The sequence below is a fragment of the Protopterus annectens genome, chromosome 7.part0 (genome assembly GCF_019279795.1).
Source record: "Protopterus annectens isolate FY-2018-M chromosome 7.part0, PAN1.0, whole genome shotgun sequence".
In the NCBI taxonomy this organism is placed as follows: Eukaryota; Metazoa; Chordata; order Ceratodontiformes; family Protopteridae; genus Protopterus; species Protopterus annectens.
This window is the reverse complement of record NC_056739.1, coordinates 1440265257-1440278142: the sequence shown is the minus strand read 5'-3', so window position 1 is coordinate 1440278142 and position 12886 is coordinate 1440265257.

Below are 12886 nucleotides of genomic sequence, written 5' to 3'. Positions count from 1 at the left end.
AATTCGCTACAGGCCATCCTTACAGAACCCACCACTGCTCAGTACTCAAACAACTTAAATGGTTAGAACTCCCAAACCTTCTAACTCTACACCATCTGTCCATAGCCCACAAAATAATTCACCAACCAACTGACTGACTAACCTAATCCAACCCAACATAAATCCTAGATCTCTTAGATCCTCTAATAAACTAATGTTAAAGACTACTGTACCCCCAATACACAAAGCACAGACCTCTACTCATATAAAATTGCCAAACTCTGGAACATTCTTCCTCAACCTATCGCTAAAAACCCTACCATTCATGAATTCAAACACCTCCTCAGGGTAAATTTGCTCCTCTCATACCCCAGGCTACTCCACCCACTTCTCCTTACCTCCTCCCTAAAACAGCTCTTACCACAGCTACAGTTATTAACTGCTGAATCTAATTTGAACCAACACTCTCTCAATTAGCAATATAAACATTTTATACTGCATGGTCTTACAACTGTTGTGGTGACTGCATTTCTTTATCCTGTCAAACTGGAGCACGCTGTTTACTACTATTTCATGCTGATATTTCCATCTCAAACTGTGCCATTCTTGTAAATTTTTGTTAATTTATGCTATAATTTACATTACTATCTTAAAGTGTGCCAACTTGTAAATTTTTTATTAATGACTGCTATAGTTTAAATTACCACACTGGATGTACATTGTACATTGTAAATACTATTAATGTTTGTCAGTTTGTTGTTCAGTTTGCTTTAAGTTGTCTCAACAGTATGCAAGGAGCTTTTCTCCCCAGGCCTCCGCTGAAAATGGGCCTCATGCCCAGTCGGACATTACCCAGAAAACAATTAAATAAATAAATAAATAAATAAATAACCAAACTTTGGAACTCTCTTCCTCAACTCATCATAAAAAGTCCTATCACAAGTTCAAACAACTTCTAAAGGACTACCTAGCTACTCATTGCCTTTGTTCCTGCCATACTCATGGCTAATTTCTTCCTAGTTCCGTTAGCTTATCACTCCTTTCCTGCGTCCTATCTCATCCCTATCCTACTGTCACTAGCATTTCCCCTTTTCAATTAGTCTGTATGCTAAATTGTTTTTTTCATTCCACTGATCTGTCGGACATGGATTCTTATACACTATGCTCATAATCTCTACATGTAAATTGCAACTATCTTGTTGTCTCTGTTATTATTAATTTATTCACTATTATTTCCTTCTGCACTTTATATATATATATATATATATATATATATATATATATATATATATATATATATATATATATATATATATATATATATATATATATATTTTTTTTCTCTCTGGCTCTCCACTCCAAGCTCAATCAGACATTACCCAGTTAACAAATGTAATAAATAAAATAAATAAAAATAAAATAATATACTGCAGTATTTATGAAAAACACTATTAATGCACTAAGTATTATCACTGTAAAGAATACTATTAACTGTCAGCATTTCTGTTTCTACAGTCTTGATATCTTTTACTGTTCATACAATATTTACCTTTGTTTATCTTATGCTTTTTAAGTTCATTTTTCAGAACATGGTCTGGAATGCAAGATGTGTGTATGCTGCAGGAAGTGTGACATTCCACACGACATAGGTGCTAATGAGACAGTAACGCTTATATAGTGTGAGGCAGATAAAACTAAAAAGTTAATAAGGATGTCTTGAAACTGGATAATAAATGTGGAGGTATTAAGAATGCATTAACAATTCTTATAAAATATGTGCTGAAAAATAAATTAAACTAATGTTTTTTTTTAAATTTAAATTGAAATACAATATCAAAATGTAACTATCCAGTGGCAATTCTTCACAAATAGCATCAACATCTTACAATGCCATCTGCATGGTATCAACTGGCGACTATCAAGAAGCTAAATATTAGTCATTTTGGAGCTGTCTCTAAGAGTGGGAAAAACTCAAGTTAGGCTTTAGTACTGAAGACACATTTCTAACATATTGATAAAGAATCCAAAGCTGAAAATGGGCCATCATTCTCATGTCAGACAAGTGCGGTCAAAGGAAGCCCTCACAGTGGAACTGAGAACTATTGATTATCAGATGACAGTTGTCAGCTGTTAGTGATCAAAGCTACAAATATAATGTCAGGCTGAAAACAAATCTACTCTCTCAGAAGAAACATCAGCAACAAATGCTCAGTTGAAGGAACAAATCCAGGGAGACAAAAACAGTCAAAGTTAAAAATGAGTTTTACTAAAGCAGCAAAACAGTAATCTGAAACTCATCCTCCATGAAAGATTTAGAAGTTGTCAAAGCTAAAGTACTCTTAGAGACAGCTCCAAAAATGACTAATATTTACCTTCTTCAAAGCAAACCAACATAAAACACATAGCACATGTAGCTTTTCTGAGATTAAAAATAATAGTAAAATAAAACGAAAAAAGAACACTAGTATATTCAGGCTTGTCAGCCAACATCTTCCATCTTGCTCCATGAAAAAAAAAAAAGAAAACACTTGCTGGACTTAATACTTCTTTGCAAATATGAGTTGATAGGCTATATACCAATCTGTTCAGTTTCTCATGACATTTATTGGGATATTGAAATCAAATAAGATTCAAATGACAATTTCTGATCCTACAGTACAAGAGAAGTAAAAAGGAAAGCAACATTTCCTATACAAACAGACACTAGCAATGAATTCTGGTCATGTACCATCCCAAACACACAAAGTCTTCAGGAGTGCACTATCACCGGCTTAATGATTATTGATTTGTAGACATAAAATAGTGCTCATTATTTTATTCTTCACAATAAAGTGTTTGTGAAACTGCCTCAGTGTCAGAGTTGAGTTAACTAAGGAGTGCAGGCCTTTTGTAAGCTCCATTAGTGCTGTAGGAGAACTACTTGGAGAAACAACAATGGTTGAAATGCTACCTTTTAAATTACTGGCTCTATCCAATGTGCTGAAATTAAAAAAAAAACAATTGTCTCCTTACACTTATGTCTAGAAGTACAATATGGATAACTTAAAAGCATCCTTGTATAGTAAATTTGTCAGATAAGTACAGAAGGCGGAACATTACTTAGAATTTGCAGCAAAGAGAAACAGTTCCCATTTAGAAAAAAAATCAAAGACTTATAATGATTCTTTGTGCAATAATAGACAATGTTTTGAGTCTCTGGAAAATAGAAGAGCATAACATGATTGCATTTCAATGGATTGGTTACCAAATTCATTGCATTGTAATTAAATTTCTGTAACCTAGTTTGAGTGCTCACTGATTCTTGCAGCCATCAGTATTTTTTGAGCAAACTTTGCCATTGGCTTAACCACCAGGACAAATGTAAGCTTTTGCAGGATGCATGGTGCCATTTTTCCCAATGCTGATATCACATCATTTGTTTTGATAAGACCTTGCAGCTATGTCATTATGAAAGACAACAGTTCTACTGGCTGCTTTAAAGCTACCAAAGATGAAAAAAGTGAACTCATCCTTCTTATATTCAATAACTCTGTAGGTGAAATTTTATGGAGCAATGAAACCTTTTGCTTCAACTAGTGATGTTGTGAGCTATTTGCAAGAGAAACACATTCTTACTAGATACAAGACTTTGGGATAGAAAAGACCAGATCATTCCAGGACTTCAATGGATCACTGCTTTATAGTGTAATTGCTAATGTGGAAGAAGAAGAAGGCATATTCACATATTGTGCACATAATTCTCCACTTTTAGTTTTCTGCCATCAAACTGATTATCACAAAGATGAGGTATGGTGAACTTGTGTTCTCACTTTAACTTTCACAGAAAATGTGCTGGGGAACTCATGTTCTTGATTGTCATCCTAGGTGCAACAGATTCAAGGAATGGAATTTGCAGAATTTAGAGTGCACTTTTTCAACTCTGATTAGTATATTATTTACTGTTTTTAAAATTCAAAAACTATTATAAAGTTCTCATGAGTGAAGTATCCATTTGTTTGGCCTCTCCTTACAGCTGAACTCAAAGAATACTGGGTCTACCAAAACCAAAAAAAAATACCTACAGCCTTTCTCCAACACATTTGAGGCCAATGAGATGACCTGAGGACACACCAAAGTTACTGCAGAGAAGGAGGTTTTTATTTGTCATGCCTGAAGTTTCCCCTCATCTTAGGAATGGACATGTAATGGGTGTTCCAGTGTATCACCCTGCTTCCATGGTGACTCAGGCAAATAGTCCATCTCTAAGGACAATGTCCCTTGTGCATCCCTGACCTCAGTCAGAGATCAACTATGAGCTGCATCAAAGTATACACCCATCCCCCTGGATAGGCATGCCCATTCTACCACACTTTTGTGTCTTAGACATCTGAGAAGCTAACCAAATGTGTGACATAGAACTTTATCGCTTTATTGCACACCATCATCAGAACTGATTTTTTTAATAAAGACACAAAGGTGTGTACCACTGCCATTGCACTGTTTGATTCAACAGTTATTTCCTTAATTTTTCCAACAAAGATCTACTTCAAATGCTGTTGAATTTACAGGGCTGCAGGAATTACTGAATATTTTAACAAATATTTATTTATCTGATGTTTGTTTAGCAGGAAAGTCTGACTGGGCCAGAACATGCCCATTTTCAGTAGAGACCTGGGTAGAAAAGCTCCATGATCACAATCTTTCAAAAATCATGTACAAATATTTTTAATCACAAAGTTTTATGCTACACTACAAAGCGTAAGGTTGACAAAATGCTGTAATGAGAAAAACATAGAACATATTTCATAGTAGAGTGCAATAAAAGACAACACGAGTTGGAGAAAAATATGTGAAGAGAAGCTTGGTAGTCATATTATTTGTTACATAGATTATTATGTGATAACTGAGACCTGAGACAATTTTAATAAGATATTTAAAGAGATATTAGAGATTAGAGACAATGAGTGAAATTGAGTAATGTCTTAGTATGAGAAATGGTGTTCAAATTATGGTTATAAAAAGAAGAAGGATGTTGAGAAGTTGATTATAAGAAGAGTGCTGGGTAGGGTATCTTCAGGTAGCTTAGGTGAGAAGGGAGGAAAGCAAAGCAGATAGAGCAAAGGTCTGCAGAGATTAAGTGGATAAGGTAAGGTAGTGGAAAAACAAAAGAAAGGAATGGAGTATGAGGTTGGAGAGGGTTGTAAGATGTGATTTAGGTTGAAGAGGTGAGTGAATTATAGTGACTACGTTTAGCCAGGATTGGCATAGGAGCAGGTCCAAGATTTGGTAAAGTATTCTTTTAGGGAGGATTTACAGGTGGGTTAGGTTAGAAATAGTTATGATGGTTAGAGGTAAGGAGTTCCTTTTTTTGGCTACTGAGTACAAGTATAGGCTTTGTCCAGGGGACTTATTTGGTTTATTTGTGATTAGAATGTCTGCCTTCTGACCTAAGAGTTCTTTTAGGGAAATATGTGCTGATTAAAGGGGTAAGAGCTTAGCAGGCTACTGGTTTGTGTATAATTTTATGTATTGTTATAAATTAAATGTAGGAGAGGTAGATGGTGAGTTTCAGCCATCTAAAGCTATAGAGATATTACAGTGATGTGTAAAGGAGGATGAATTAATAGCAAACTTATCAACTTTGTTGTAGCAGCTTTCAAGTTTTTTTTTAATGCAAGATTGTAAATTGGTTAGAAGTGGTGCTCTATAGAGTAGGGAGGGCATAAGGTAGGTTCTGGCTAGAGTCATTTTTGTGGATGTGCTCAGAAAATGTTTGTTTCTGTATAGCATGCCTAGTTTTTGATGGGTTTTCTTGATATTGCTTTGATGTGGAGGTCAGATTTAATATTATCCTCTGTTATGACTCACACTAGTTTGGTATAGTGGACTAATTCAATTCAGTGCCATTTTCTAAAGAGATTTTGAAAGATGTTTTGTTAGGGGGTGTGAGTTTTTGTGGTAAAGAGTTGGAGTTTGTTTATTGTGGGCATTGAGTAGGGGCTGGGCTCTTGTAAGTCAAGGTTCAATGGAGATGACAACTTTTTGAGTGATTTCTTGGAGGTGGGTTAAGGTGTTTGAACAGCAGATGAGGGTAGTGTCATCTGCATATTGAATCAAGGTGCCCTCACAAGAAGATGAATGTAGTTTATTGATAAAAATATTGAATAGTAGAGTGCCAAGGATGGATTCTGGTGGGACTCCTGTGGAAGTGAGAAGGTATGTAGAGGTGGAGCCTTGCTGTTTTACAGCTTGTTGCCTGTTGGCAAGGTAGCTAGTGAACCATTGAATAGATGCAGATGATAGACCCAGGGTGGAAAGTTGATTGAGGCGTTTACTGTGAGAGTCCATGTCAAAGGCTTTTGATAGATCTACAAATACTGCAGATACAACTTTATTAGTGTTGCATGCTTTATCAATAGTGTCTCTAAATGGTAGGAATGCAGTGGAGGTGCTGTGATCTGGCCAAAATCCATGTTGTGTATTGGTGATTAGCTTATCTTATAAGAGATAGTGGAGAAATTGTTGATGTATACATCTTTCAAACATTTTAGAGATAAGGGACAGGGTGTCTATAGGATGGAAATTTGTAATCTCAGTGGAATTACTTATTTTAAGGGGATAATATGCACCATTTTCCACAAGTTAGAGGCACAGGATTATGTAATTGATCTATTAATAAGAATACTGACTGGGTATGCTATTAAAGCTGCTGCTATTACATCTGCAATTAGATTTAGGTATTCTGGGGAAGGCTATTGGCTTAGGAGGAGCAAGGGTTTACTTTATGTAAAAGCTTTTTTATGAGAGTTATAGAAACTGGTTAAAAGGTAAAGTAGGTGTAGTTGTCTGTATGTGTATTGGAAATGTTGCAGTTAGGCGGGTTTTGTGAAGGAGATGTGTTAGGGTCTGAGATTAAATTGGCTATGGATTCTATGAAGCATGTATTGAAGAAGGGGAATGTCTGGGTATAGGCTGGGATCCTTTTTTTGTACCTGGGCTGATGAGAGAGGATATGGAGGACCAGACTTTTGTAGGGTTGTTTTATGGTTATTTTGTAGGTGAGTATAATAAGATTTTTTTTATCTTTATTAATTTGTTTTTTGACTTGCTTTAGTAGTTGTCTGAGTAGTTGCCAATTTTTGTCTTTGTTATTCTTTTGACAGTTAATCTATGCTTTGTTTCTATCTTTAGTTTGCATTGGCTGGTGAGCCATGAGGTATAGCTGTTTTTAATTTTTTTCATATGCTGTAGGGCTAAGGTGTTAAGAATATTTAGAAATGCTGCACTGAAGTATTCAACTGCATCATTTAAGTTGATTATTTTTAGAATGGAGCAGTTAACTGCTTTCAGAACTTCAATGAAATACTGCTTGGAGAGACTGGTAAGATTATAGGTAGTTTTGAGCTTATGTTCCTTTGTTAGTTGTATAATATTCCTGTGGGTATAAGCTGGCAGGTAATCACTTAATATATCAAGTAGGGTGCCTGACGAGGTAAAACTAGATGGCTTGGTAACCAGAATCTAGTCCAGGATAGGTTATTGTGAGCTATTTTGTCAAATCTTCGTGTATTAATAAGATGACTGAATCCAAAGAGGTTCTTGCTATTGGTTGGTGAAATTGCAAATAAAGACTCCCAATCAATGTTTATATCATTCAGCAGGATGATTTCATTTGTGATTGCATCTGCTATCCAGGATAGTATGTTTTCAAGTATTGGAATGTTTTGTCTGAGGGGATATTTAGCACAGCGATGCATATGCCATTGGCTCTATTAAGTTTTAGGAATGAGAGTAGGATTGTTGCCTTTCCAAAAGTTGGGATTGTGCCTGTATAGGGAGTTACTGTGAGCATATTTGGAAAGATTAGAGCTATTCTACCTATTATTTATGTGTTCTATCAAGCCTAATAATATTACAACCAGAGCTAGCCTTTCAGTTTTTTTTATTTCAGCCTTTAGCCATGTCTCTGTTGTAGCCAGGATGCCTGGGCTGTGTTGGGTCATCTAGGCATGAACATCTGTGATTTTGTTGCATATGCTATTAATGTTTAGACTGTTTTTAAACTGTGAGGATGTATTCTTTGGTTTGGGGGTTGATCCGGACCTGGGTTGGGGTGGATGTAATCACATTGATGTATGGTGGAGAAAGATGGTTTGTTTATTATGGCATTTTTAGAAGAAATGGATAAAGATATTATCTTGACTTTGGGACTGATATGCTTTAGTATTTTGTGGTTACAACAATGGAATGGAGTTATGGGAAATAAGCTTTAGTAATTTTTGATTAGCTTGCAGGAAGATGGTTAATAGGTGAGGATGAATTAATGGGTGAGGTATGTTTATTTAGTATTACTGCTGGTAGGGATGTTAGGAATGAAAGGAAGATGATGAATAAGGATATACAGGAGGGAAACAGCATGGGTAGCGTTGTAAAAATCATGCAGTATGGTGAGGTGGGTAATGAGCAGTGGTAATACTGTGGAGAATAGATAGGTGATGAGGGTGGAGTAGAGTGAAGTTTGAGAAGGAATTTAGAACAGAAGTGGGTGGCAGTGGTATAACAAGAACAGTTTGTGACTGGATAGTATAGTTGGGTACATGACAGAAGGATAAGTAGAAGAGGCAGAGTAAGTGAGGTGTAAGAGTAGATGTAGTGGGGGTGAGTGGGAATTGGGGGAAGGGTAGAGGAGCACAGTGAAGCCCGAGCATAGCAAGGGCTGAATGGAGCGGGTCGGCACATGGTAGAGTAAGTACCAGGGAACTAATCTATAAAACTGCAGCAAGACTGGAGGTAAGACAAGTCCTAATAACTTTAAAGTCAGTAATACTATCTGCTAGATTGCTGCTAACATTCACCTAAGTTAACTGCAACAAGCAGTATTGCATTGACATTGACTTGAAATGAGGCTATAGTAGCTGAAGAAACAACTGAGATGAGGGGATGGCTAATAAGGTACTTCAGTAAAATACAGCTACTCCCACCTCCACAGATGGTTTACCAGCAAAAATAATCAGTGAGACAGAATGTTTATAGATGCAAAGTCTTTGAACTCAAAATACTTCACGAGTCACAGCATTTAATTTTATTGCTGTGGGCTTTTATTGGCTTTCCAGGGAAATTTTACTCTGCTAGAGTAAAATATGCTAAAGTGTTGATTTAGCTTCATCTTCAGTCATATAACACCTGTGGTTGTGGGTGGGGGTGTCCCTCCAACAGATTCAACACTATAGTGCAGAAAACACTGATGCAGAAGTGAGGGAATACAATTAAGTTTAGTTTGATTCTTGCAGAATGTGGTACTTATGAGATTGTATATGTTAATTGGAACTCTAATGTCCTTCTTCCAGATTATTGCTTGATTACTTATGTTTCAGTACATCTTCTTATTTTATGTGCTATGTAATATTTTCCCAGTACACTTGCATAAAATGTATGATTCTTTTTTCACAGTTGTGCAGGGATTAGAATTTCATTTGGTTTAGTAAAATTATTTTTATGGAGTTTTAAATGTCCCCCCAAAAGATTGGTATTTAAGAGCTGTTGTATTCATCTCTACATTCACTGGTCTTGTGGGCCCCTATGGGTCTTACTGCAGTCCTATACAACTGTTGGCAATTGACTGAATCATTAAGGATTGCCATGTCTTTGTGCTGCAGACAGGAGCGTTTTGTTTAATTATAGCAAGTTGAGGTAAGTGCAGTGGTTTCTGTCTTCATGGTAGCTATTGAACAAGAACAAGAAGTTGCACTATATATATATATATATATATATATATATATATTATATTATATATGTGTGTGTGTGTCTCTGCGCGTGTGTGTAATTTAAATAAACCTTTACAAAAATAATACTATACTGAACAGTAAATACCAAACAAAATATAAACATGGAATGTCATTAAACACAGCTTTATTTTTTCAGTTGATTGGCTTACATTATGTAAAACTGTCTAGCCAAACAATTAAAAAATTAAAGGCATTTCTATGGATTTCCATTTTTTGGTTCACAAGTTAATAGGCTCATGTGTTAATACTAGGCTAATTGCCCTTGTGGGTCATTTTAAGCATAGCCAATTATACCATCAAAGCATCAAACCCTGCACTGTGTTACCTAAGGTAAATATCTTAACCATTATGCCAGCCCCAACCCCCTATGCCAAACAAAAGTTTTAATTTTTAAGCTCTGTTATTGCCTTAGTTCTGTGAGGTTTAAGTACAGATCATGATTTTTACAGCTAGGAGATAGTTAGCTTTGATTGTTCTAAAATTTGTCTTGGAAGACAAAATTTTAGGCAGACAGTTTAAACGACTACAGTTTTAAACTTAGAATCACATAATGTGAATATCCATTCTAATACATCAGGTTTCTATAATTTGGCTGCATATCTTTCTAATCATGCACACTTTTATAACCCCTCAATCCTTTACAGGGTTAAGAGAATGGCAGAAATTACTCTTGCAGTTAATTCATACCAGGCCTTGAAAGTCTTTATGGACAAGTGCTGGTCTATCACAGGATGTGCATGTACACTCACTCACTCACTCACTCACTCACTCACTCACTCACTCACTCACTCACTCACTCACTCACTCACTCACTCACTCGCTCACTCGCTCACTCACCCTGCACACATCTATAAGTAATTTGGAGGGCATTAATCAATCTACTACAAGTCTTTGAAAGGCTGGATAAAAGCAGAACACTCAATGAAAGAAAAAAAAAAAACATTGACAAAGGGAGGACATGCAGACTTTGCCCAGAAATTATCACAGCTGAAAAATTAACTGGAGAACTTGCTGTTATGAGGATGTATAACTTTATGTACTACCATGTACCCCGATGTCACATAAGTATTTTGAACAAATTTTGAAACTTATTCTAATAGTTATTATTTCTTTATATAATTGTGCTATTAAGGTAAAATTATGGTAAAGAGATTACTCTGTTTTACATTTGTAGATTTTTTTTTGTTTTCAATGCAGTTGTGTATATACATTTAATAGTCAAGTGCATTCATAATGCTATAATACATTTAACAGTTTTAATGTAGTGTTAAAAAGAAGAATAGCTTTCATGAGCCATGATGCCATCTTCCTTATTTTTACTATGCATTTCTGCAAAAGGTGTAATAGTAACGCACAGGCATGTTTGCAAGGTAATTTCTTCCACGGGTTAAAACTGTTGTCATTTAAGAAAATATACTTGTCAGTACTAATTGTTTTGACTGTACGTAAGCTAGAAGGAGAACCGCAACAACAGAGCAATAGGAAGAGCAAATCAGATGGGGCTGCTACACTTTGCACCAAGTAGCAGTAGGGGCAGCAATGTCAGCAATATTATAATTATTATTATTATTATTATTATTATTATTATTATTATTTCAATTTTATATTTTTTCTGCTTGAAATATTTTATTAATTAAAAAAAAGATTGCAAAAATGACACACTTTGAAATGTTATACAGTAAAAGAACAAGCTGTATCATGTTTATTTATTTATTTGCATTTGTTTACCGGGATGGTCAGCTGGGCCAGAAGTACCCATTTTCAGTGGAGTCCTGGGGAGAAAAGCTCCACATATAAGACATTTCACATACAATACAGAATTTACATTAATAAAGACATTTAGTACATATTATTGGCAGCTTATACAATTGGTGAAAAGAACAGTACATAAGTAATCATTCTCAAATCAAAGATATTATACAAGTAATACGGAGTATATACATGATAGCATTCCATATGAGTAGTTTTCAGCTATCAAAATGCATATAGGACACTTCATGCAGTAGATGCAACGCAAATATAGGAATTAAATAAAGACTAGGTATTTAAACTTTTCACACGTTTAGGAGGTGTAATAGCTGAGCGATAGGCTATATGAGTCCTGTTGCAGGAATCAGCAAAGTTAGTGGATATTGTTACAGATATAAGTGGCAGTATGATATTAAGGTAGGCTGTGAGAGTACCTGAATGTCTCACCTGGTTCAATGGTATGTCTATAAGGGTTAGGAAGAGAAGGAAGTAGACAGGAAGGAATAATGGTAGGACAATGAGGGTTAGTAGAAGAGGGAAGTGGACAGGATGGAGAGGTGGAGTAAGTAAAAAGACAGGTAGATGTGAAAGAGGGATGCCAGAGAAGTAGAGTGGGGGTGAAAATAGTTGTGATGGTTAAAGTTAGGTTATATGAGATGTGGTGTTAACACATGTGCACAGCCAAGATGAGGAGAGGTATTGTTTCAGAGATATCTTGAAGAGGGTTACTGAGCATGTGAACCTAAGTGTTAAGGAGAGGGAGTTCCAAAGTTTTGCGATGGTAAAGGAGTAAAGCATCTGGCCAGCCAAAGGTTTGAGTTTTTCTACATTTATAAGTAGTTGGTTGTTGGATCAGCATGGTCTGTTAGGATGGTATAAAGTAAATATAGAAGATAGAGCAGGGCAAATGGATGGATTATGAATGAGTTTGTGAGCTGTAGTTAGTTGGATAAAGGTGAGATAGTTGGGGAGTTCAGGCCATTTTAGTTTGCGTAATGATAAGCCGTGATGGGATGAGTAGGAGGCATTAGTTACAAACTTAGCAGTTTTGTTGTAGCACGAGTCTAGTTTGGACTTTAGAAAGGACTGAATGTTGGTACGGGGGGGCACCATATAAAAGAGAGGATAATAGAAAAGAAGAGTCAAGGGAAAGTTGGGCTGAGGAACTGAGTAGATGTTTGTGTTGGTAGAGAATGCCAAGCTTTTGATGTGTCTTTTTGACATTGGACTGGATGTGCAGGTCAAATGTGAGGTTTTTGTCTATGATGACATCTAGGATTTTTGTGCTAGGTACAATGTCAATGGTGGTACAATTTAGAGATTGAATGGTGAAGTTCTCTTTTTGTAGGGGTATGGACTTTATGGGGGCAAAGATTGCTAGTTTGGTTTTGTTG